A 26005-nucleotide genomic window follows, 5' to 3' on the forward strand; every position below is an offset into this window, starting at 1 on the left:
GCTGTCACAAAGCCAGCTTGGGCGGGGGGGCGGGGGGGGGGCAGGCGAAATTGCCATTCCTCACAGAAAGGGAGAGAGGGGCAGAGTCAACAGGAGGGGGATGATTGAGGACATACCTGCGACAGCTGGGAGCCGGCTTATCTACAGTGTTGACAACAGTCACCCAGGCCTAGGCAGACAAACACTGGCGATTGGGTGCAGACAATGGCGCAGCTGCTCTACTTCGGGGGCTCCCTGCGGTGAGGCAAATCGGGAATCAGCCAATCAGCATTCAGTGCTGCCTTTAGCCTTCAAAAAGCCTGGGGATTCTGCCTTTCCGAGCAGCAGGGGTCTGCAGGAGGTGAATGCACACACCCCACATCAGGGGTTCAGGGCCCCCTCGAAATGGACAAAAAGAGGGAGCAGCTAGTAGCAAATATACTTCCCCTCTGAGACCACCGTCCTTGAACGAAATCCCTATTCCTGAGCTTTGGGTCCATTCCGTCCATTAATGGGTTCATACTTAATGGAGAAACTGAGTCCAAAGGTGATTTTACTGCAGCTTCAGGTTTTTTTTGCACTATCGCCTCGTCTTGCATTACAATCCTTTTGACTCTCCCTCAAAGCCAGTAGCTCGGTGAGCAGTTCTCACTTCCTCCAGGAAGTCTTCTTGGATGCCCTTTTGCTGCCCAGTTCGCACAAACCTGTCTCTTTTCTGAGCTCTCAAAGCATTTCCCACCAGGGCCGTTCGGTCCTTAGTCCCCACAGGTTGCCTCATCACTTTGTGGCTGGACTGTTGCACTGATCCTCTAACTGGCTTCACATTGTCTGGACTCTGGCCACGAACAGAACTTTCGAAAGCATGCCTGTGATGATGCGCCTTCCCTGCTGAAAAACCCTCCTAGCACTTCCCACCACCTTCAGAAGGAAATCAAGTCACACCTCATGTTCCCACCCCTTCCCCGAGGCTACCCACATTCCAGTCTCACCAAACAACTTCCCAGAGATTATGTAATGAGATGGTTGCAGCGGCAGAACAAGAACACAGGTCTCCTGTGAACCTCACCCAAGGCTCCCCCAGGTCTAGTGGTGAACCACAGACAAGATGGTCAGGTGCACACAACCAGGTGATAATGTTAAGACCTACCCACTGAGTCCTCAGGATTGGTGAACTACTAGGAGAGGTATAAAGGTTCAGACATTAAAAAAACACGTCCATTTGTTACTTATTAAAAATGAAGAGGAGACTGTTGTTTGTCCTTTCATAGGTATGGAAACTGAGGCTAATCGAGGTAGAGCTCATACCAGCACTAAAACTCCAGCCAAGACCCTTCCCTTAAGCTCCAGAATGCTAACAGCCCGTTGGATCAATATCTTTCACCACCAGGTAACTCCTACCTGACAAGTCTGATGTGAATAATAGCAGTTAGTTCCTACCTAGGAGATTATCATTCTGCCAAGGAGATCCCAGTGATGAGTGTGCCAAGATTTCTGCTCTAAGACCAGCACTGCTCTATTACTCATCCAACTCCTTATATGGAAAGATACCAAAAATAAAATGTCCTTTTAATAGGAAAGGGGGAAAACTCCATGTAAACTGTGTTGTATCGATCCAATGAAGTGATCAACACCCTTTTCCAGGCTGTTTCCTCCATTGTAGTTCACAGTAATTAGTTTATGTGTTTTTGTAGCCTAGGGAGGGGGAGTAGAAGAACAGACCCAGAGAAAGCCAAGACTGATATGTGACAGCAGCACATCTGGATCCAGGGCCATGCTGGGGTCAGAAAGCACCATTCTCCGGAGCCAACTACACCTATCTCTTTCCAATTTCATGTCTGTAAGTAGGAAACAGTTGTGGTAGGAGTTTTACACTAGGGAAATTGGCACCCATTACTAATCACAATTGTTTTATTTTGGTTTTTCCCAGATCAATAAAGAGGAAATATTTACACAGCACCACATGTATCTGTGAGACAGCTAGCACACTGGAGAGACAAAAGGTTTAACCAGGAACTAGAACTGCCCCAACTCACAGTTGGAATTGGAGATAAGTTTTTTTCTGTACCTGATTCTCAATTACCTTAACAAAAGGGGAAGACCACTCCTGCTTTTCTCTACACAAGGATATAAAGAAAGAGAATGGGCGTGAAGACAGTTGGATGAATGCAAAGCTAAGAGGACTTATCTGTTACACTTTTCAAAGTGACAGCTCGCATGTGTGGGGCGTTACTGGCATCAAGTGCGTGGAGAGGCCAGGAATGCTGCTAAACATCTTACTATGAGCTCAGGAGAGACAACCCCCTACTACTACTACTACTACTACTACTACTACTACTACTACTACTACTACTACACACACACACACACACACACACACACACACATACACACACACACCACAAAGACCTGCTATGTTCAGGAAGTCATTAGTGCAAAGGTTGGGAAAGCCTGATGTCCAGAGTGAAGGACAGGGCCCCATTCAAGTGCCTTGAACACGTCAGTCTCCAGGAGGAAAAGAAAAGGAGCTTGGTCAGCTGGCAGGAAGCCCACAGGACCCTGAAGTACGCCACAAGGCAGCCATGCAAGCATCCCACGGAGTTCTTACCCTGGCGCTGTTTCAGCACACAGTGGACGCTCAGTAACGCTTAGCGGGGAGCCTCAAGACTGTCACCGAAACGTGCTCTCCCGCAGAAGCCGGGCACAGGCAGAGGAAGTTAACGAGCACCCATGGGACCTCCTCTGGCCGGAAAAGGTGTCACTTTCCAACTCTGGACACTCAGCTTAGACCCACAGACACTGGCCCGCAGTCAGAGCAGCAGTAGTGAGTGGCGGGATATGATTAAATTCCTCTCTAACAGGAATGGAAAGATCTGGAAAGGTGAGGTGGTCCAGCCTCCTTCGGGGAGGCAGTTGTTCCAACCACGCAGCAGGCAGCCTTGCTTCCCACACATTCCCAAACCAGCTTTTTTAGACCATCCTTTCCTAAACCCTTGAGCCACTCGGGGCTGAAAAATGCACTGAGCACTAAACACCCCACAAGGAAAGTACGTTGGAGGCGACACCTACCAGGCGGGGATGGTGGAAGCCGAGGAGAAGGAGGAGGAGGGAACCGGAGCAAGCCAAGTTCAAGCGCTCCCAAGCAAAGAGGCTCTGCCACGCCTCGCACACGGGCTGTCCTGAGTCTCTGGGCCCGGGTCCGAGAGGGGCTGCGGAGCCAGCTTCACCGCTGCCTTTCCTGCAAGTGCGCTTGCAGGCTCCCACTTCCCCTCCTCGCAGGGGAGAGGCAGCTGATTTCTCCAGGGGTGGATGACAGAGTAGAGAGGACCTCCCTCCGTGTCTCCCCGAAGAGCTGATCTGACCATAAGCCATCTGACTCACAAAGCCCTTTAATTAAAAGCCCAAGGGTTCAGAGCTAATTCTAGATGTGGCAGGACCCAGTGGCTTCTCAGGCACTGAGTAGAATAATGAAGATAATTTTGCCCTTCCCGGTCTATGAATGACAACTCATTCAGCTACAAATTAGACTCGCAGAATGCCAGGGCTGGAAGCCACCTGAGCAGCTGTCGACCACCCCCCTCACTTTATGGATGAGCAGCCGGAGACCCCAGGGAGAAGGCAGGCTGTCCCAGGCTCGCAAGCCCAGTTTCCAACCGACTCGCAGTGGAACAGACTTCTTCAATGTCAGGGCAGGTTTTGATTCTGGGCTCTAAAACTCCAAACTCACCAGGCTTTCCTGGAGCTTAGGGGCAAAGTTAGTTCCAGTCCAAGTAGAACCTGGGGCCACTGTTGGAAGTAGGGCAGTTTCTGGAAAAACAGAAATTAAAAAATAAAAACAAGGGGCTGGAACAATAGTACAGAAGGTAGGGCGTTTGCCATGCAAATGGCCAACACGGGTTCAATTCCCAGCATCTCATACGTTGCCCAGGCAACCAGGAGATGCTGCCAGGAGGAATTCCTGAGTGCAGAACCAGGAGTAAGCATTGCCGGGAGGTGACACAAAAACAATGACAAAAATTAATTTAAAAAAATTTTTTTAAATAAAAACACCATTACTTCCTGTAAAACAGCTCGATCCTGTCTGAACTGGGACTCCTCATAGCCCCACAGTTCCCATCTATTCCTCAGATCCTTATAATGCCCATAATGAAGAGAAAATCAAAGCAAAGACACTTCCTTGTAGCCAGATGGGTTATGGATTTCTTTCTTTTCTTTTTTTTTTTTTTTTTGCTTCTTGAGTCATACCCGGCAATGCACAGGGGTTACTCCTGGCTCGTGCACTCATGAATTACTCCTGGCAGTGCTCAGGGGACCATATGGGATGCCAGGAATCGAACCCAGGTCAGCCGTGTGCAAGGCAAATGCCCTACCTGCTGTGCTATCACTCCAGCCCAGTTATGGACTTCTTTAAACAACTTCCCCCCCCCCCCCCATTTCGAGGTACAATGTCTAAAGCAACAATGTGATAATTCTTGAGGCCTAAAAAAATCATTAGCAATCTCCTAATTTATGGGGTTGAAAGCCTGATCTTTTTCCATACTAATAACACAGGGCGATACTTCTCAATACCTCTTACGGACCACATTCTTTATAAAATAGTCACCCATTATTGAATAGATTCACAGTGCACCCTCAGTTTAGTCAGGTCGACACAAAGGCTCCAAGAGTTCCCGGAGAGTTTTCCAAGATCACACAGTCCTCTCTGACGGCAGGAGTATCTTCCTCCAGCAGGTCAGGCTGAGTCTGCGTCTGTTTCTTCTACCCTAACAACTGAGTGTTAACTCAGGGCTGCAGCCGGCACCACAGACTCTGGACAACAACCTCCCTTCTTGTGTCATGCAAGCGTGGTGTACTGGACCCGGGCTGGCACTGAATGGGGTGGTAGACGTGGGAGTCTGGATGCAGCCACATAACTGGGTGGCACCAAGGAGGGCGACAAAACTCTCCCCAGTGATTGGATCCCTCCTTTGGGTGCATCCAAACAGAAGGATGACATGGGGAGGCCAGTCTTGCCAGCTGTCCCTAGCGTCCCTGGAAAAACACCTGAAGATTCTGAGAACAGTGAGCGGCCCCACGGCTACTAGAAAAGAGAACATGAGGGGACAACTGGAATATAGGGTGGTGTCTACTGCCGTGGGAAGCTCGGTCAATGCGGGACACTGAGCCTGGGGACTTTCTGCATGTGGTGGGGACTGGGGCAATGAAGGCTTTGTGGACAGGTCAACGCATGAGTCAACCTGGAGTCCACACAGGGCTTAGCTAGGTCAAAGGGGGCAAGGATGCTGGGGAAGGGAGGTGCAGAAGCAAAGGTCACAAGGTAACTCAAAGGGGCAGGAGTGCACACAGTTCCTGGTCTAAGGAATCACACACCGCAGGGCCAAGCGGGAAAGCAGAGGAATGGGTAGGGCGGGAGAGATGTCTGCAAGACAACGTGGGGCCGGAGGGGAGCCAGACCAGAGAGGGCCCGGCACAGCCTCGAAAAGGAATCGAGGCTCCAAATGGAGGCTCGATTGTAGACTTTGTACTCTTGGGCTCGGGCAGGTGTCTATGGTCAGGATTACATTTCCTGTCGCGTGCCACATACGCAGACACGCGACTCGCTGCCCCACTGGCAGCGACTGTGGAGTTAGCTCTCCGCTTAGGCTTTCAACGATTCCATCTCAAAGACGGGAGGGATATAGACGACCCATATTCCCAAAGTGTAGTACAAGAGTAAAGTGAGAGTCAATGAGAGGATGGATTGCTCCAGAGAAAACTAAGCGGAGAGGCCTACAGAAAGGCTGGCTGCCTTTCCTCAAGGCGCTGTAGAAGAGAGCTTGGAACTCTCAGTGCCCGCCCAGAAAAAGGCACTTTGGGGGAGGTGCAGAGAGAGTGGGGAGCTAAGGCACTTGCCTTGCATCTGGCAGACTTAGGTCCTAACCCCTGACGATGTAATATGGCCACCAGCGCCTGAATCACTTTTTCTTTCCAACTTTTTTAATTAAATCACTGTGAGATAGACCCTTACAAACCTGTTCGTGCTGTGTTTCAGTCATACAGTGTTCCAACACCCATCCCTCCACCACCGTACATGTCCCAGCACCAATGTCCCCAGGTTCCCTCCCATCGCATCACCCGCCACACCACACCCCCTGCCTGCCTCTATGGTCTGTGGCAGGCTCTCTCTCTCTCTCTCTCTCTCTCTCTCTCTCTCTCTCTCTCTCTCTCTCTCATCACTCTTAAGCACAGAGCCAGCAATAGCTGCTGCGCACTGGCGGGTATTGACTAGCCCCCCCACCCCCTCCAGCTAAAGCAGGGCATCGGGAGGGAAATAATGAGCATGAGCGGAGACCCTTCCTGTGACCACAGGTGTTCTGGCCTAGCAGGCCCTGCCCAGTCCTGAGCACTGGGAACAGAGGGAGTACCAGGAGCACTGAGAGCAGAGGGAGCACTGGGAGCAGAGGTGCTTCATTTTAACGCTGACTTTCTGTTCTACGAGACAGCTGTAAAGAGGCAAAACCCGCACCCCATTTACCCCACGGTCATTCCTGACTCTCGGTTGGAGAGTTATTTTCACCAAGTCCTGGCTGAATCTTTGGAGAATCTTTGGAGCAAGTGGCCTGAGCGAAGCGTATTCAAATGCCATGGTAATGTCTGCACCGTGAAGGGCGGGGGCAGAGCCTTGCCCCACTCATGGGCTTCGTCTCAGCCGCCCCAACTCTCGACTCTCGAGAGGCCTCTGACTTCTGCTGAAACCAGGCAAGACAAAGGAGTTCCTGGAGTCTGGGGGCAGCGCGTGAGGGTGATGAAGGCTCCTTCCGGAAGGGACCCTCCTTCCGGCCCTTGCACAGCTACCTTTATTAACACCGGGTTTCCTTACCTCCTTTTGTCAAACACTCTCCTTTTCCATGTTAGGAAGGAAGCAGTCACAGAAATGATTGCCCTTGGGTGGGGCTTGGGCGCGCGGGGCTTGGAAAAGGGATGTCTGCAAAATTTAAACCAGGGGGCATTTGTTCAAGACTCCTGGATAAAGATGTCTATGATGTATAATTCATGATCGCCTTCAAGCGTGGCCTACTTCTGACAAGAGATCATATATTTAGAAGTCGGGGAGTGGGGGGAGAAAAATCTCTATTAAATGGTTCGACTATATACTTCGCCTTCTGAGTAAAGCCAGACAATATTTTGGACCACTCTTCCCTACCAGAAGGGCGTCCCTTAAAGAGTTCATTTATTTATTTCTCTTCTGTCTCTTAAATCGGAGAGGCATCATGTCATCCAATTTCAGTTTTATCTTCCCTAACACTAGATAAAAGATGAGGCTGCGTCCATCTGTTAGCACACAGGCTGCAAACTGTGTGAAAGCATACACACACATGCGCACGCACACAGACACACACAGACACATGCACACTGCTGGCAAAAAAAAAAAAAGGGCGGGGGGGGGCGCGAATCCACACTTTTTAAAAATGTATCATTAGCAATCCTCCCCAGTGCCGACCAGATAGCAGCGTTTTTATCCTTTTATGGGCAGATTCGGGAGGAAGCCAGCCTCGCAGCGAAGGCTGTTCCCCTGTGCTGCCACGCGAATGGGGATGCTGGGGTTGGCTGCTGGCCAGGCCCTTCCCCCAACAGCCAGGGCTTCCAACCTCCCCGAAATCAGGGCTGATCCCCTTGGGTGTCATTACCTGCCACGTCTCTCAGCCCGCCCGAGCTGATGCTGCGAGAATCACAGAGCAGCAAGAGTGTCCCCATCGCCTGCTACAAAGGCCCAGCACGTGTGTGTGTGTGTGTGTGTGTGTGTGTGTGTGTGTGTGTGTGTTAGGGAAACTAAGCAGCCAGACAGCCTGGGCCCCATCTGGGTCATTTCCCATTTCCTAGGGTCCTGCTGGTTGGGGTGACGCCATGTAGTGCCCTCTCTGGGCTTTGAGAATTACGAGGTCGAATATTCTATGCAGTTGATGTGGTCAGATTGTGTGCAAATGACAAATCAGAAAAGGGCGGGGGGGGGGGAATCAACCTGCGTGAGCCTCCCCAGAGCTTCCCTTGCAGTTCTCCCCGTGCCCACAATGAGCTCTTTAAAGTGGGTCCCATGCAGAGTCCTGAAACGCAACAGAGCTTCTTTGTTGTGTGAGGCAAAGGATGCCCCTCACGGAATATCCCAAATAAGAGGGGGACTTCATGGAAGGAGTCAATCTCGAGAGTGGGGAGAAGAGGTGGGGGGTGGAGATGATGAGCAAGAAGGGCCACTTAGACCACTGCACTTCCAAAGGCACACCTTGATTTTGGATTTTCAGGAGAGCCCGGCGTCTCACCCCCCCCCCCCAACCCCACCCCCCAGCTCCATAAACTGAAACTCGGTGTTATCCTGAGTCCGTTTCCACAGCGGGTCACGTCACCCCATCCGGGTCCTCCCACTGCTGCTGCCCTAATTCAGGGCCTTATTATCTTTCTCCTGGATGGGTTTACATGCAGTCAGATGACTCTTCCTGAAGCAGCAAGGCTAGTGTTGCATCACTCATGGCTCAAAGCCTTTAACGAGTTCCCCACTGCCTAAGAATGAAAGCTCCGCTTCTAATTCCTAAGGCATCTCTATCAGGTCCTGGCCTGAATTCTGCCTCGTGCTCCATTTCTCTTTCTCCTGCCCACCCCCGCCCACCCCCATCCAGCTCAGGTCTACTTCTCTTTAGTTAAAATGCTGTTCTCTCTCTCTCTCTCTCTCTCTCTCTCTCTCTCTCTCTCTCTCTCTCTCTCTCTCTCTCTCTCTCTCTCTCTCTCTCTCTCCTTACTCTCTCATTCTCTCTCTCAGCTTCTTGTTTATTTGGGGCAGGGATTACACCAACCCTGTTTGGAGCTTACTCCCGACTCCTTGACCACGAATCACTCCTGACAGTGCTTGGGAGACCATCTGGGGTACCAGGGATCAAATCTGGGTAGACCAAATGCAAAGCAAGCCCTCTACTTGCTGTACTATATCCGGTTCCCATATTCCACCTCTTTAATTCCAAATCCTACTCCTCTTTCTTGATCAAATTCAAAGGTCACTCTGCCAAGGTCTTCACCTTGACTTGTAGGGAAAATTTCTCTATTTTCTAAGTCCCCATTTAATTTTATAATCTCTTTCTTTTGGTATAACAAATTCTATAAACCTTTGTTTTCTTTCTTTAAACCAAATATATCTCAGCAGAGAGGAGTGCCTAACTGATTTCTGCTTATTTATCTGGGTAGGTGCCGATGGAGTCCAGGTGGACATTCATATTCCATAAGTAAATGGGCAAGGATGACTCCAAAATTGTAATGTAAAGCTATTTTGTGTGAACCAGCTTCCTAGGAGAGTCATCCAATGTACAGAGGAAGCAAGTTGGGCAGACTGGGATAAGTCAGTTATACTAATGACCTCCATGATGTACGTCGAATAGTCAATTCTCAATCTTCATCTTGACCTGACTGATAGCAATTTTGACACAACTAAGACGTGACTCCTAGAAAGACTTATTTACTTGACTGCAAGAAAATAATGAGTATCTTAATTTTCCTCCTAGTTATACCTGCTGCCTCTCAGTTCCCATAGCTGGCTCCTTCTGTTTTCCGAACTTAAAACACAGGCCTTCCCTGGGCTTCAGGCTTTCGCCCTTTCTCCTCTAGAAGGTCTCACTCCTTTGGTGACTGTATCCAGTTTCGTGGCTTTAAGTACCATCTATATTTTTATAAGTCGCAATTTCTATTTTCAGTTCTGGCCCTCCCCTTGCTTGCAATAACAAACAGTCTACTCCAGATTTACATTTGGAAGTCTAACTCAAATTTAACATGACCCCAGACTGAACTCCTCGTCTCCCCTCCTGATCCTGCTTTGGCCACAGTCTTTTTCATCTGGGATAATGACAATTCCATCCTTCCAATTTCGTAGGGAAAAAATATTAAGTCATTTTTTTTTCTCCTTCCTTTCTTATGTATTTTCTCCAAAGCAGTGCTCAGGGAGTCCTTGGCATACTCCTCGCAATACTTTGCCTAGTGGAATGAACAGGACAATTCAGTTCTGAGACCAAGAGGAAATGCTCTACTCAGCACTGCTCGGGGGCCATGAAGTGCCGCAGGTCAAACTTAGAGGCTCCTGCATACCAAGAATTCTTTTCCTACTTTTGAGCCATCTCTCTAGTGCAACACTGAGTCACCTTAGCCTGCAATTTAATCAAGCTCTGCATCTAATTCTTCAGGAACTTCTTCCAGCTTTCCCTTTAAAATATATCCACCTCAGATGAGGAAATATCACTTTTTTTTTCCTGCTCCCTTCTTTTCCATTACTCTTGACATTCTAAGAGATAGAATTACTCTTTCCTGATTCACTTCCATCATTACTTTATTATATACTTTTATCACGAATATATCTTCCTATCACCGTGAGCAAGAACTACACATAGCACCAACTAGGCATTCGATAGACATTTGCTTATGAATGACTTTAACCAACAAACCCTGAACTGCAACTTGAACAATAAATAACATTTAGAAAGGACAAAAGGCAGCTATAAATAGCAGCAACAAGAGGAGCAAGAACCCACAGATACCACCTTCGCCAACATCTTAAGATGCGACGGCATTGCAAAAGAATGCTTGTGTTATACAAAACCACGAGAGAAGTGAGGTTGAGCAATTTCCAACTTGTCTAGACAAGCCAAGGGAAGTTTCAAAGGAATTCAAATAAATAGTTATTTTATTTTTTTAAATTTATTTAGCACAAAAGACAAATTGGCCTAGGGAGATAGCGCAAGGAGCTGTAGCAGACTCCTTACATACACAAGGCTACAAGTTCATGCCTCAGTGCCACTTACCCAGCCCCCAGCATGGCATAACCTGGGGTCCCTTGGCCCTGCTGAACCTGAACAGCACTGCATCACCAAGCCCCCAGGGCAGCCCCCATCCCACCCAGAGAAGACACAGTCCAAATTGAACTGAAACACAGCAATGTTTGTAAATAATGGCCTAGAAACATTCCCTCGACAATTTTATTTACATTACACATTTCTTCACACCTTTTCTCCTTTTTTTTTTTTAACCAACGAGAATGTCCCCAGTTCTATCTATATTCATCCACAATTAGAGTCTTTGAGCATGTTTTCAGAGCCAGCTCCCGGGCAGTCTTACTTCCTGTCTTTCCCTCTGTGCTACCCACACAGAGTAAGTGACTTTAAATGGTCTGTCTGATCAATGGAGATCAGAAGGAATACTTCCCTCATGTGCCCCCGCGTTCCTAATGATCCACGGCCCAAGATTATAGTCTGTGAAATAGTTCTCAGCTAGACAGACTCCAAACTGAAAACGCCTTAGCCCTCACTTTCCTTGCTGCATACAACTAGAGCCCAACTTCCAGCAGATATTTGATAAAGATGTATTATTTATTTTCTCAAGGAAAAAAACATTTTATTTGGAGGTTTTGAGAAAGGGAAGGAGAGGAGAGAGAGAGAGAGAGAGAGAGAGAGAGAGAGAGAGAGAGAGAGAGAGAGAGAGAGAGAGAGAGAGTAACACGTTCAAGAGAGACCATGGGCTTTTCTAAATGTGGACAGAGCTCCAGTATACATCCTAATATAAAAGTATGAAAGCACACATCTCAAGAGGGGACATGTGGGTGACACATGTGCTCGGGCACCATACACACTCAAAAGCAACACATGGGCACAAGCACCACATGTCTCAGACAGCACATGTACAAGGTCTAATATTTGAAGTCAAGTTCATCTACCTATCTACCCACACATCTGATGTGCATCCATCTTCTTGACTCTGTTACAGCAGCTTAGCGTGGTTGTATCACTTCAGACACCAACCCCAGTGGTTGTATCTGAAGTGCAGAACTAGCCTGAAGCATCTTGTCCTGGGACATCCTCTGTGCTTCCCTGTCTCACTGGCAGATGGTCATTCCTGAGTAGAGGGAGAGAGGCTCCACTCTAACACTACAAGCTTCAGTGAATAAGCCTTAGCATCAGCTTTCATCAAAAGGTCTCATGGTACCAATGTGCCACCCTGTAGGGAAGATGTGGAGCCTCTTCTGAAGATTGGCTCCAGATGACCGTTTCTTCTATGGGCACTTCCTGCCAAGTTCTCCCAAGAGCTGGAGCAGATCATGCTATTTAAGCTGCATTTATCAAGCGGGTGCTGGGGTTTAACTACTGTTGTCAATCACAAGCTTCCTCTGAGCTTGTTTTCTTTGCAGATGTTTGTGTAAAGACTTGCCATTACCAAACTCAGAAGCATGATTGGGGGCTTTGGGGCTCTGATTAGAATTGGGAATTAACTGCTCTCAAGAAGTTACTTCCTTGAAGGCCACACTTAGATAATCACATGGAAGATGAATCCAGGATCTCTGTGTATGCTTTGTCCTACCTTTGGGGGGTCTTTAACATGAAAGGGGGACAACTATGGCTATGGGAAATAAGAAGAAGTAGAGCAGAAAAATGAAGTGCGACGTTTGGAGCCCTGCTGCCTACACACACACACACACACACACACACACACACACACACACACACACACACACACAGACACCAGTTACAACTCTGGCTGCTTAGAGGTCAGCAGCTGATTGAATTTATAGCCTATGTTCAAGATTTATCAAGGAATCTAATTAACATCAAAATGAACATCACCACATTCCTCTTTTCCCTGTGGCTGTAATCAGGGGAGAAAGATGTGGGACAGTGAGAACATTCTTTCACCTGAAAGTCATACTTCAGGTGGAGTCACAGACATCCCAGGGATCCACATCAGGCCTGTAGGACACATCCATGAGAACCAATATTCTTCTCATTACATCCAATACATGGTTACCTTTATAACCTATGCCAAAAATACCCAGAGTTTGGGAGCCTCAACATGAATGAAGTCACTTCCTCTGGCTGACATATTTATTCAACAAACATGCACTAAGGTAAGCATGAAATCTCCCTGGTCTGCAGCAAAAGAGCTGGGGTTTGGAGTCAAAAGGTCTTGGTTTCAACTAAAACTGTGCTATCTTGTTCAGGTTTTCCTCTCTCAGCTTCAATTTCCTCCAATCATGAAGTGAAGCTAATAGACCATCCAACCTACCATGGCTGCCGAAGTTTAAAGGTACTCCTGTACCAGCAAACCAGTGGAGTATTTTACAGGTGACAGGCCCTCAACATGCTGAAATAATGGAGGGGGGGGGCGGGGGACAGGGGGAGAGAGAGAGAGAGAGACAGACACAGAGACAGACACAGAGAGAGAGACAGAAAGAGAGAGGAGAGCACTTGCTTTGTATGTGAGGCCTCAGATTCGATTCCTGGCACTGCCCCCTCACCCCCCAAAAAAGCTTAATTGGAATTGAATGGCTGCTAGATTAGTGACATTCTGCTAAATGAACTCCATGAGCAATTCTGTTCTTCTGGTGGTGATTTTATTGGAAAGGGAGATGGACTATCTTCTTATGTGACTCTAATATTAAACAGAAAGCAGTCAAAGATATAGAATGTTATCAGTAAAAAATGTCTTGAAGGTCAGACAAAATTTCTTTTATTAACCACCAGGGACATCAGAGAACAGTGTCTAGAAGGAAGATACTTGATGGAAGAAGCCGCCATAGCTAATTTTAAAGGGTGTCATGAAAAGTTATGCATTTACGCTTTAACATATAGAAAATTCCAAGCCATTGTACCTGGTAACATGAAGGGTAAAAGAAAATAAAGGAGAATATGGCACAAATCCTGTCCTCAGATAATGTATAGCCCAGTGGGGGAGATATCATGCATATATGTACCTGTATTTACACATATACATACTAGTACTTACACATACACAATTGTCTCTGACAGTTTGTAACAAATAAGGGGCAAATAATTCAGTCATTCTTTATTCAGAATAAGGAAGCTGTGCAGCTGACCACAGGTGTGATCAGCAGTTGCTCTGGTTTCTTTCTGGTCCTTAATATTCCCCTCTGTAAAATGGATGGCTTGGTATGAGTCAGATTGCTTGGTCATGTGGCAAAGATAGGCCAATTTATGCCCTTAATGTAGAGAGATATCTAGTAGTCAGGGAGCTCCCAGAGTCCTCAGGTCACTCCCCTGGGGTCATGAGCACTTCCATTTCCTCTGTGTACTACTGTTTTCCATGTGGCTATGACAGAGAACTTGATGAAAAACGATAATTGAGATCATTTCAAAGAAGCTGACTCTTTAGTCAATGATCGAGAAAAGTTTAAGACTTGCCCTGAAAGCAGAGAGAGCTTGAATTGCCTAAAAGCAAAATTTTAGGAATCTAGAGAAACTGGTGCAAGCAAGGAGAGATGGGGTCTTGCCATTGGGGCACGAGAATTCAAGTCTCCCACATGGCTAAAGAAGGTAAATCTACGGTCAGTCACTGCATGGTCAGTCACAGACAGACTCTGATGTCTGCCACTGAATCTACTTATTTCACCGTTTAGAAAGATGGCCCCTGTCATGGTTAGTTTTGTGTGTCAACTCACTGGGCCATGGACTGCCCACATATTTGGTCAGACAGTACTCTGGGTGTTATCTGTGGGGCGAGGATGTTCCTGGAGGAACTTAATATTCAAATATTTAGGCTGAGTAAAATAGATCACTCTCTCTGGTGGGTGGGTTCAACTAGTCAGTTGATAGCTAAATAGAAAAACAGGCTGAGAAAGAGAGAATTTGTTATTTTTGTACAGCGATATCTCCTCTCTTGTCTCACACAAGCCAGCATATTGGCTCCTAATTGTGAGACCTCTTTCCCTCCCTCCCTCCTGCTCTCTCTCTCTCTCTCTCTCTCTCTCTCTTTCCCTCCCTCCCTCCCTCCCTCCCTCCCTCCCTCCCTCCCTCCCTCCCTCCCTCCCTCCATCCCTCATCACCCACACCCCCATCCCAAGGAATCAAACCTAGGACTTCACACATGCAAATGTTCTACCACTGAACATATCTGCAGTTGGATTTTGCAGTTTTGGACTCAATCTAAAACGACAGCCTCCACCCTTCTGACTCCCCTCCCCTCACCACTCTGCAGATTCCTGAGATATGTCTCCAGACTAATTCACATCAGCTAACAGGGGATGTGTTAATTTGCTCAAGCAATGCGACCACATCTGGTACAACCTCCCTTCCAAAAAAGATGTTTTATAACTATCAACTGTGTTCATGTAAATCAATGAAGGGAGATTAAGCTTTCCATATTATCACAGTTGATACGAAGCAGAGAAACCAACAAGTATATTCAAATACTAATGAACAATTGTTTAATTTTAAAGCAGGTCTGGGATATGCTCTGCAATCAAAAGACCGTGTCTAAATCCTGTCTCTGCCGTCTTTGAGCTACCCAGTGGCAGACCAGCACCCAGACTGCCTCAGCTGTATCAGCTACAATTGCAACAGATCCAAGATTGAGACCCAGTCCCAAATTCCGTGTACAGTGGGTGTTCGGCAAACATTTCTTTCCTTCCTTCCTGTTAGAAATCCAAGCACCAAACCCAACAGAGTTCGTCCAGCACCTACCTCACCCCTTACGATTCTGGCTTCATTAACTTCCCCTGGGTTTTTCCAAACGCCAATGCGGAGGATTGACACGCTTTGGCCTACTGCCAGTCTTATTTTATTTTTTTCATTTACTTTGGGAAAAACCTAGTCCCTTACTTCCCTTTGCTGGGTACAATCCCAGATCCCCCTGCACACTAACAGGACTCTCTTCTTATCTCGACTGTTTACCTCTCAATCCATCTTCTCTGAACCATGCATATTAAAGTGAAACTCCTTCACTCTCTCGAGCTACCTTTATGACCCGGACCATGTAACTCCACAGTGTCCAGCAATGTACATGCATGCGTATGTCCAACAAAACCTGTGGCTTTGCTTTGTTCAGTCCCAGACACATAGAAAGGGCTCAACCAATATTGACTGATACAGACTATTCAAATGAATAGGTCAGGCTGAGCTATCACGGTCCTCGTAAATAAAATGCACATGCTCAGAAGTGGTTAGGGTAAACACTCAGTTCTGGAGAAACAGGGAAGAGAAGACAAGGATGGGGACAATTCTCCACTGGGAAACCTCATCTGAAAAGTCCTGAATCCTCCCCGCATTTCTCACCACTGTGTGATTAAGGGAAGAGGGCTCATAGGCATTTTAGTCACATTATCAAACTCTTCATAAGCACATATTTTCCTTCACTTTGACCCAAACAGTGAGGGAGAGATGGACGACCCTTAGAAAGAGGCCAGAGGAAGAGTACAGAGGGTAACGTGCTTGCCTTGCACACTGCAGACCTGAGTTCAATCACTGGCACCTCCTATAGAACCCCCAATCCAGCAGGAATGATCCCTAAGTGCAGGGTCAGGAGCAAGCCCTGAATACAGTTGAGCCTAACCCCCTTCCTTCTCCAAAAAGCATCTTCAAAAAGCTGACTTCTACCATCACACAACCAATCACTATCTTAAGTAGTGCCAAGAGCATACATATTAGGACTGAATATTGACCTCTCCATTATAACCTGGACTAAACACTCCTAGGGTCTTCTGAATTTTCCTCCCTCTTCATAAATAGGTATTTAAAAATAAAATACAAAAAGCACATGAAGTGCAATTCCCAGGATTGTCCTGAAGAGTAAGAGAGAGAACGCGGGAGATTCTCTAACTGAAAATCAGTGTCCTGGCACTTTGACTATATCATCAGAGCGGTACATAACTGTCTTACCAAGTCAAAAATGCTGCATGGGAGAAAAATATTAACATGTAAATAACACTTATCTATCCCCTGTTGTAACTAAAACAGAGCATCTTCTAAATGAGCTGTTATGTCCTGCTAAAGCCTTTCAATCCTGGTGACAAAGGGGTTAGATGCTGAAATGGATTTTGAAATGTCTGAACTCGCAGGATGAAATTATTTAAATTGAATGTCTTAGAGAAAAGGTAACTCAATTACATTTTTAAAAAGTGGAATGATTTGATTCTCTTTAACTGCAGAGTACATTTCACACTGCCCTCTTCCAAAGTCATCTGCTCAAGGTCTCAGAGGGAAGTTGTGATGACAGTTTGCAAGGACACCAGGAGACAACAAGTGCACTGAAGATGCCTCCTCCTGAGAGGGGTCCCTGGGAAGGCACTGTGCATGAACACGTACATGCATGCGTACATGCGTGAGTGTGTGCACACATACAGTTTAAATGTCCTGAGCAGAGAATTTGCTCTGTGCATACCACGTGGATTGCTCCTCAAGACAGCGTCTCTGAACCTCCAGTCTGATCTGGCACTGCCTCACCAGGCTGACTGTGAGAGCCCTTCAGAGATCAGGGAGAGATCAGACAACATGCCAATGTCATTATCCTCTGTGCCTCACGCGGGTATTGTTGGAGGAAGCTCCTGCCTGATTCCCCACCAGCGTCTTTGGAGACCCATGACTGCCAACCTGGAAACCCTGACCAACCACGAATCTCACCAAGCCCCCTCGGCCCTCCAGGTTCAGGTACAGCAGTGATGAGGACCCTAAACCTGAAGAACGTTCCAGTCTCTGCATCATGTCATAGAACAGTTCAAGGCAGGCGCTCCAGAGACACTCCCTACCTCCCTGTCTTCCTCAGCTCTTTCTGGCCCTAGAACTCCAGGTATCAATCTCCAGAGACCGCATTTCTATTTTTGCTCTTCTATTTGAAAAGGTGAGCAGCTGAGATGTTTCATAAATGCACTAGGCACAGAGGACAGGCCAGGAAAGGCCCCAGACACTTGACACTTCCCCTGTCACCCCATTAAGCCCTCACAGCATCCCGAAGAAGGAGATGCCACTGTTGAGATCTGCTTTCTGCAGATGTGAGTGATGATGCCCAGGGAGTTTGAGTAAACTGCGATGCAGAGAGTGAGGAGAAGGTGGTGCTCCGTTCCTAGGGGTCTTTAGCTTCACCCTTGCATCTTGGTATTTTGGTCTTTTCCCTCTAACTTAAGAATGTGCTCCTGCTCTGGCAACACAGAGTTGGGGACAGCAACAACAACAACAACAAAAAACCAAAGAAACGAGGAATAATAAAAGTTTCCCAAAAATCTCAAAGACATAATAAGGTCACAGTTATTATTGTCCTTGACAAAAAGACGAGTCGTCAATTAGGGTTAGAAACATCAGTTATGATTGTAGTCTTGAGTTTTCTTTGAAATGATAACATAAGTTTAAAAACGTAGGATAAAAGATTTATTATCTTCAACGTTATAAAATAAACTGATAAATCTGTTTATCTAGCACCTAGCTAAAATACACACACTGCCTTTATGTTTTTTTCTTTTGGGTCACACCCGGCAATGCACAGAGGTTCCTCCTGGCTCTGTACTCAGGAATTCCTCCTGGCAGTGCTCAGGGGAACATATGGGATGCTGGGAATTGAACCCGGGTTGGCTGCATGCAAGGCAAATGCCCTACCCGCTATGCTATTGCTCCAGCTCCCTGATATTTTTTTATTAATCTTGAAGAGGCTTTCTTGAGTTGGCTGAATTTTTGAACACTAGAAATTAAACAAACAAACAAACAAACCAAAAAACCCAGAAAACGTTGACCCTCTCCTCTTTTTCAGTCACAGTGTGAGGTTTTATCCTAGGATATGGAATATGGGACATGTTCTATCTCAGAATGGCTATAATGTGGAATGACTGCATGTGGACTGGTATAATATAGTCCAATTGACTAAAGTCAGCTTAACTCCCAGTGTGCTATCAAATGTTGTTTTACTACAACCTTAACTTTCACATGACGCTTGCTTAGTATAGGTTTCCAAAGTAAGAACTGAGCTGCATCAAGTTGTCTGTAGGGAGACCAGTCTTTCTGTCTGCCAACTGACTTACTTGCCTGGACAGTCTTCTTTCGCTAGGAAAGGAACAAAATTGAAGACTTGACCATTTCCTGGGGTTGGCAAATGGCATGTAAGTAAAATAAAGCTTCTCCAAGGAGCATCTCAAGTTCCTTCCATAAGGTTCCCCCTTCCCTCCGTCATGAACGTGATCCTATCCAAGAAGCAGCTGTCCCTTCAACCCAGGTCAGCTACAGAGCCAACCTATAGCCCGGAAACAGAGATCCTTGTTGCTGTCAACCATGGAAAGCTGGGAGCTACTTCTTACCGAAGCTGATTGACAAACATATCACCTGTTCCCTGTTCACGTCACCAGGCCTGAATCATCGCACATTTACCGGCATTATGCTGAGGTCAGCCAAGAAGCGGCGATGTCCATTTTATGGTTAAGGTTCCAAAGACCTACGCGTGACGAAGCAATGGGCCCGAACCTAATAACAAAGAGCTGAAAGCCATGGGAACAAAGCTGTGACTCATCTTCAATGTAATAATCTGTTTTGCAGACTGGAGCATGATAAGAACTCTAGCAAATCATCAAAGTGACAGAGGTCCCGGGACCTGTTCCTGATAGCCTGGAAGCTATAGCAGGAGAGGAGATGTACAAACAGTGCTGAAGGCAAAGCTAGAGCATTATCTGCAGGAGGAAGGTGGGCATGAGTTCTTATGTCCCATGGCTGACAGGTGGCCGGAGTCATTCTAAGCGTCCCCAGGAACTGTGATCATTCTCTGGCCAGAGGAAGGCCTTTTGTGGTGAACAGAATTATTCTCCAGCATCTGCTTGACAATTACCCACCCCCCCCCACCACCACCAAATACTCAGCACATGCCTGGAACATGCAACAACCAAGGTTGTATTATTTCACCAGGAAGTTCAAGCATTAAGCGACCCTGACCTCAGAACTGAGTCAGGAGGTAGTAATGCAGGACAGAGGTTCGCAGGATCTGACAGGAGTGACTAATTTCATTTTCTTCCCATTGTTTTCCATTAGAACCTGATTGTTCTTTGTCTTTGCCTTTTTCCTCATCTTTCCCTTTTCATTTCACTTTTTAAAAGAGCTCCTTTCAACAGGAGTGTGTGAGTCACCTTAATCATTTATTCAGACATATTTCTGTCCCTGCTGGCTGGCTGATGCAAGGCGTTCTGCAGCCTCTGATCTTTTTACCAGAAAGCTCCAATCTCAACAGCTCTTGGGGGCGTCCAAGAGTGTGGGCATTCTGCATGGGACTTTTCATGAAAATTCACACAGTTGTTTTTGACCCCTGTGCAGTGAACTTGGGACACTTCCCTCCCCCGCTTTATCCACAGATGCTATTTCCATCTTGTACCCAACATCCAACAAAGCAATCAGTCGGACGCTATTTCAATGAGCACAGACATGGGTCCATTTTTAAAGCACGCACCAAATTGCAAAACCTGAGCAAAAACATCAAACCCGGGTGACCAGCTCAGGACACTGGGAAAAAAAAAAAAAAGCCCAACCAGGCCATCCAAGACACAGGAGAATAAAAACAAAGCTGCTAAAAATTGAGTTGTGAACCAATGTTAGACTTCACCTCTACTGGCTCCCCAGGTAGCACCCAGCAAAAGGAGAGCCCTTCTAGGCATGTTGGTTGACACCTCCCTTTTAACTCCTACTGAGCTTTTCACTTGTTTTCAAAGCTTGTTATCTTCCTGGGAGGGAGGGAGGCAGGACAGAAGGTCAACTGGGAGGTGAGGAAATAAAAGGCCTGGCAAGGCTGAGAATTGCTTTGAACCCATCCTTAGCAGGTACAGAATGAGATCTCCACAGGGACTGGGAATTTTTATCTCCCCACTTTTAAACAAGGGCAACACACATTTAAAGGCTGCACATTCAAGTGCTCTGAGCTAAGAGCTTTCAAGTCCAGCTCCTTTAGCAAAGCCCGGTCGAATGAATGCAGCATCCATGAAAACTGTGCCCATCGGCCGTGTCTCCATATGCTCTTAGCGCTAAACATCACTGCTGAACTATTATTAAAAGACACAGCCTTACTTTTTTAATTATTTTTGAATACACCCACCCTCTGACATGCAGGCTGAAAAGGAATCACGGCCCACCCCAAGTCTCTGTAACCAGTTTCCAACTATGCCCCATTTTGAGATATGCGCACGCCTCCGGCAGGAAATCTACATGCCTTTTTCTCCCCTGGTTGAAAAAACTTAAGGGCTGGGGCCAAAAGGAGAGAGAGAGTATGGGGGTACTGTCTGCCACAGAGGCAAGAGGAGGGGTGGGGTGGGGAGATACTGGGGACATGGGTGGTGGAAAATGTGCACTGGTGGAAGGATGGGTGTCCGATCATTGTATGACTGAAACTCAAACATGACAGCTTTGTAACTGTACCACATGGTGATCCAATACAAAAAAATTAAATTTGGGGGCTGGAGCGATAGCACAGCGGGTAGGGCGTTTGCCTTGCACGCGGCCGACCCGGGTTCTAATCCCAGCATCCCATATGGTCCCCTGAGCACAGCCAGGGGTAATTCCTGAGTAAAGAGCCAGGAGTAACCCCTGTGCATCGCCGGGTGTGACCCAAAAACCAAAAAAAAAAAAATAAATAAATAAATTTGGGGCTGGTGCGATAGCACAGCAGGTAGGGTGTTTGCCTTGCACATGGTCGACCCGGGTTCGATTCCCAGCATTCCATATGATCCCCTGAGCACCACCAGGAGTAATTCCTGAGTGCAGAGCCAGGAGTAACCTCTGTGCATTGCCAGGTGTGACCCAAAAAGAAAAAAAAGAAAAAAAATTAAATTAAAAAAAAGAAGTGCTGTAGTCAGAGAGAGAAAAAGCAGGTACGGCAAATGTCTTGCACTAGACAAACTTGGGTTCGATCCTTGGCATCCCATAGGGTACCGTGAGCACCGTCAGGAGTAATTCCTGAGCACAGAGTAACCTCAGGAGCAACCCCTGAGCACCGCCTGGTGTGGCTCAAAATCCAAAACAAAAAAATCCTAAGGACTCCCCCTCCTGTCAGATTTCAGGTCCCCCAGCTGCCATTTCCACCCTTTGCCACCTCTCCTTCCTCTCACTGGCGGCCTCCAGCCTCGGCGGGAGCTCCTTGGATTCAGTGCTCTGTCCTCTGTTCTCCCGAGGATTTGCCGGGGGAGCAGAGGCAAAGGTGGGGCCGAGGCCAGGGAAGGCTCCTGACCCTGGCATGTCACTGGCCGCCAGCTGCTTCTGTTCAGACCTCAGTGTCCCTGCGCCGCGGCCAACCCGTGTCCTGAGTTCTTTCCCTTGGCGGAAACTCCCCGCCAGGGAGAATGCTCTTTTCTTCCCCTAAGTCTCCAGAGACAAAGCCCTGCCCCCACCCCCATCCCTCAGCTGCCCTCTGAGTCAGCACACTGGTGAGTGGACAGCCCGGCCGACTCCTGACACGCTTTGAGGGTTTCTCGAGAGCCTTCCTTGTTGGTGAGGCTGTGGTCACAGGCCGAGAACACCAGTCCCCAGCAGGCACTAGGAGAGCCTCTGAGCCCTGAGAAATTTGGGTGAAGCCCTCCTCTTCCTGACGCCTTAACTCTCCCCTCTCCGTGACGCTCACTTCCTGCTTTCTCCCTTTTGATGCTCCCCCTAGCAACGCCCTCCCTCAGATGGTTGTCCAAAAAGGAACTGGCTAATTGGAGGCTGGAAAGAGCATGCCTTCAAAATTCCCATTTTTTTAAAAAAATCAAAAGAATTACAAATAATCTTTAATTAAATTCCCTAACCCTAAAAGAGAAGGGGAAATTATTTTGATTTGGGTTTTCAGAATTTGGGGCTACACCCAGCAGTGCTCAAGGCTCACTCCAGGCTCTGCACTCCGGGATCATTCCTGGCAGGCTTGGGGAATAATATGGGGTGTGAGGGATCCAGTCCAGGTTGGCTACATGAAAGACAATCACTTTACCTGCTATACTATGGCTCTAGTTCCCAGAGGAGAAATTTATTTTATTTTTTTTATTTTTTTATTTTTTTAAGGACCAGAAGGAGCGGAAATGTTGCACTTGCCCTTTCTCCAGGACAAGGAATTAGGGGTGAAAAGTTTAGGGATAAACCAGCACAGCAAGTGAAACTGTCCCCTCATGGTTCACAGCCCAGTGAAAAGGACTCTGCAAGTAAACAGTGAAAACTAAGCAACCGGGATTAAGAGCGCACAAGACAGCACAACTCTTGAGTCTAGTTCGAGACAGCCCGTGATCTCCTTGTTCTTCCTTCATGAGGTTAGACACACTCCACTTTGGCTCGCTTTTGCTGAGCTGAGCAACACCTTTCCAACCAACTGCAAGGTCGACTCATACAGGTCCTATAGTTTTTCTTAGCACTAACCCAAAAGAGCAACTCTTCCAACTCTTTGCTTCCCACCCTGCTCCCAGTCAAGGCACGCATCTCTGCTTCCTATTTCTTCAAGGACTCTACAGCCCGCTAACATCATGTAAATCTTACTAAGCTATGAGTTAATAGTTCACTTTTTCCCAGTAGAAGATCAGCTATTACTGAATCTCAGAAAAGAAATTGACTCAGAGAAGTATCTGACAGTGAGTGTCACATGCATATTTAATGAGTATGTGGATGATGGATGAGTCAACAGATGGAAGGATGGATGGATGGATGGATGGATGGACGGATGGATGGATGGATGGATCCATGCATTTGGTAGGAAACCAAAAGAGGTCCCAGAAAAATTAAACACTTTAAGTGAATCTAAGACACTGCAAGTCAAGAAAGAATCTATAGGAAAGAGAAAAGGTAGTTCACCTACAATGTTGGGTAAACTACATTATCATTCCTGTAATATATAACAAAAACAAGATAGTGGTAACAAAAAATAGCCATGACACGAAAATAGCCGTGGACGAGCTAAAATGAGGCAAGGATAGGGTAGGCTGATATAAAATAGAACAAGAGAAGAGGATGTATGCCTTTCTCTACAACCACTTGCAGACTGAAGGAGGCTGACTGAGTATGCCGGGCATAATGAGGGTAAGGGCTGACTGGGGCTGACTGGGTCCACTGGACTTGATTTCGGAGTTGAGTACATACTGTTTAGGTCTCAGTTTAAAGGCTTACTCCCAAGCATCAAACTCAACTGCACTCTTTAAGGTTGGAGAACAAGCACCTTTCTCGTGCCATTTACCTTTAGGTAAATCATCACATCTCTTGGACTCAGTTCTGCTCTCTGTAAAATGAAGCCCACAGCATCCTCTTATTACATGACATGTGAAAGTCTCTACCGCAGTGTCACTGCTTTGGATGTGTATGGTCAAGGTCTGCAAAATATAAATCTATCATTTACATGAAGTTCACAGAAAGGTAGAACCTCCACTCAAGATTAAGGCAAATAAATGCAGCAACAACTGTATTTCTTTGAGGCCAAGTAGACTTGTGGCAAGAAAAAAATATATTTTCCTGAAAACATCAAACTGTGGCCCAGAAGCTGTGGGAGTTGTATAGTAGGGGGAAATGTAGGACTTTGAAACAGGTAGACTTGAACCAAAAAATCCTGAAGTCCAATGTGAATTCTGTCTTAGAGAAATTTTTTCAGTGTCTTTATCTTGAAAAGAGAAATAAATATAACTACCTTGCAAGAATGTCTCTAGGATAAGAAAGGTACACAAACAGGCTAGCAAAATAGAACTAAAGGGTGCTAAGGGCATGCTAAATATGCTAAATATGTTGAAAAGCATAATCCATATTTATTCATATCATTGAAATTTTGGGTGTAGCTTTCTTTACTGTACTGCACTTTATCACACTATGCAGATACTGTGCTTTTTACAGATTGACAGTTTGTGGCAACCCTGCCATTTTCCCATCAGCATGTGGTAGTCATTGGCATATTTTAGCAATAAAATATTTGAAATTCAGGTGTGTGTATTTTGTTTAGTTATAATGCTCTTGGACACATTGTCTACATTATAGTGCAAATGTGTATGTGTGCACTGGGAAACCACAAAAATTGAGTGATTTGCTTTGCTGTGATATTCCTTTGGCTGCGGTGGTCTGGAACTAACACATGATATCTGGCTATTTGGAAAATTAGAGGCATGTCAGTATTACATAACCTGTACATCTAGGTCAAGAGAAATAATACACAGACATAAGACCGTGAGAATAAGCCCACTGGACTTTGTGTTTTGTTTTTTTTTCTGCTTTTTGAGTCACACCTGGCTATGCTCAGAGGTTATGCCTGGCTCTGTACTCAGGAATTATTACCCCTGGCGGTGCTCACAGGAGCATATGGAATGCTGGGAATCGAACCTGGGTCAGCCACGTGCAAGGCAAACGCCCTACCCGCTGTGCTATCCTGCCAACCCCCACCATTGAAGTTCTTTTAGCTTAGATGAGCTAATCAAAGTATTTTCTGAATTTGAGATTGAACAGAAAGATGCACACAACCCATGACCTTACTAGCAGGTTACTGGGACAACAGTTGGAAGAAGGAGGGGTGGGGCTTGTGCACAGGTGATTCAAGACAGTGAAGCGTTTAGTATTCCACCGACAGTGGCAGTAGGCTACACGCTCACTCCTCACCTTTTGGGAGGAGGCCCTGTTTGGAAACATGGGGAATAGTCCCTTGGCCATAAGAAGAGGTCACACCCAAGAAATATACTCTTCTTATCACAGGTGGGCCTTGGACCTAGCATCTGGGAACAGATTTCCCATCAACTTAGAAATTGCTTCCAACTTCCCCTACTCAACTCTCCTGAAGCTGAGAAACTGATGCTTGGATGGGTGAAGGCGGCTGAGTAAATATCAATCTTCCTTTCTAAGCCACACAATTCAGGATACCCATCCCTCCTTCATTTTTTTGCCTCCCCCTCACCTCCTGTGTCTGTACTCAGCTCTGCTTGAAGAAACCAGAGCACCCCATGTTTCATGGGGTAAAGGCAACTAAGTGCCGGTTCCCAGCTCTTTCTTTTTCTCATGTGATAACAGATTATCATCTGTTCTTCGAGGACCACCAGGAGTGGTACCCAGGCCTGCTGAGCACCCCTTGGGAAGCCGCTTAAAATAAAAAAATAAATAATTTCTTCAATTAACTTGAATCTTTTCAAAGAAGACTAGAATAAGATTTGCTCAGGGTTCGTGAGTCCACAGTAAAAGTGCGAGATAGTTCTTCCTCGGGAAGCTAATTCCGTTGCTCTGTGCTAGCCACCTTCCAAATCACCCTCTGAGCAGTCATGAACCCAGAAAGAAAGAAAGGCCTCCAGTCTGTGGGATCTCCGCGGTGAGGA

At 46.7% G+C, this 26005-nt stretch overlaps 1 protein-coding gene across 6 annotated transcripts in view; it reads right to left on the reverse strand.

The window, feature by feature from the left end:
• CYRIA (CYFIP related Rac1 interactor A) overlaps nucleotides 1-26005 on the reverse strand; it is a 117768-nt gene that overhangs the window by 80460 nt on the left and 11303 nt on the right. For 2 of the 6 annotated variants that reach the window (XM_055122979.1, XM_055122977.1), the window contains exon 2: nucleotides 117-234. The exons of 2 other annotated variants lie outside the window; for them this stretch is intronic. The gene's annotated coding sequence lies outside the window, so the exon portion shown is untranslated. Of the gene's footprint in view, nucleotides 1-116; nucleotides 235-3703; nucleotides 3784-26005 lie in introns of all 6 variants that reach the window. 2 more of the 6 variants (XM_055122976.1, XM_055122978.1) reach the window with 1 other exon arrangement.

Source organism: Sorex araneus, chromosome X, assembly GCF_027595985.1.
Source record: "Sorex araneus isolate mSorAra2 chromosome X, mSorAra2.pri, whole genome shotgun sequence".
NCBI classification, from domain to species: Eukaryota; Metazoa; Chordata; class Mammalia; order Eulipotyphla; family Soricidae; genus Sorex; species Sorex araneus.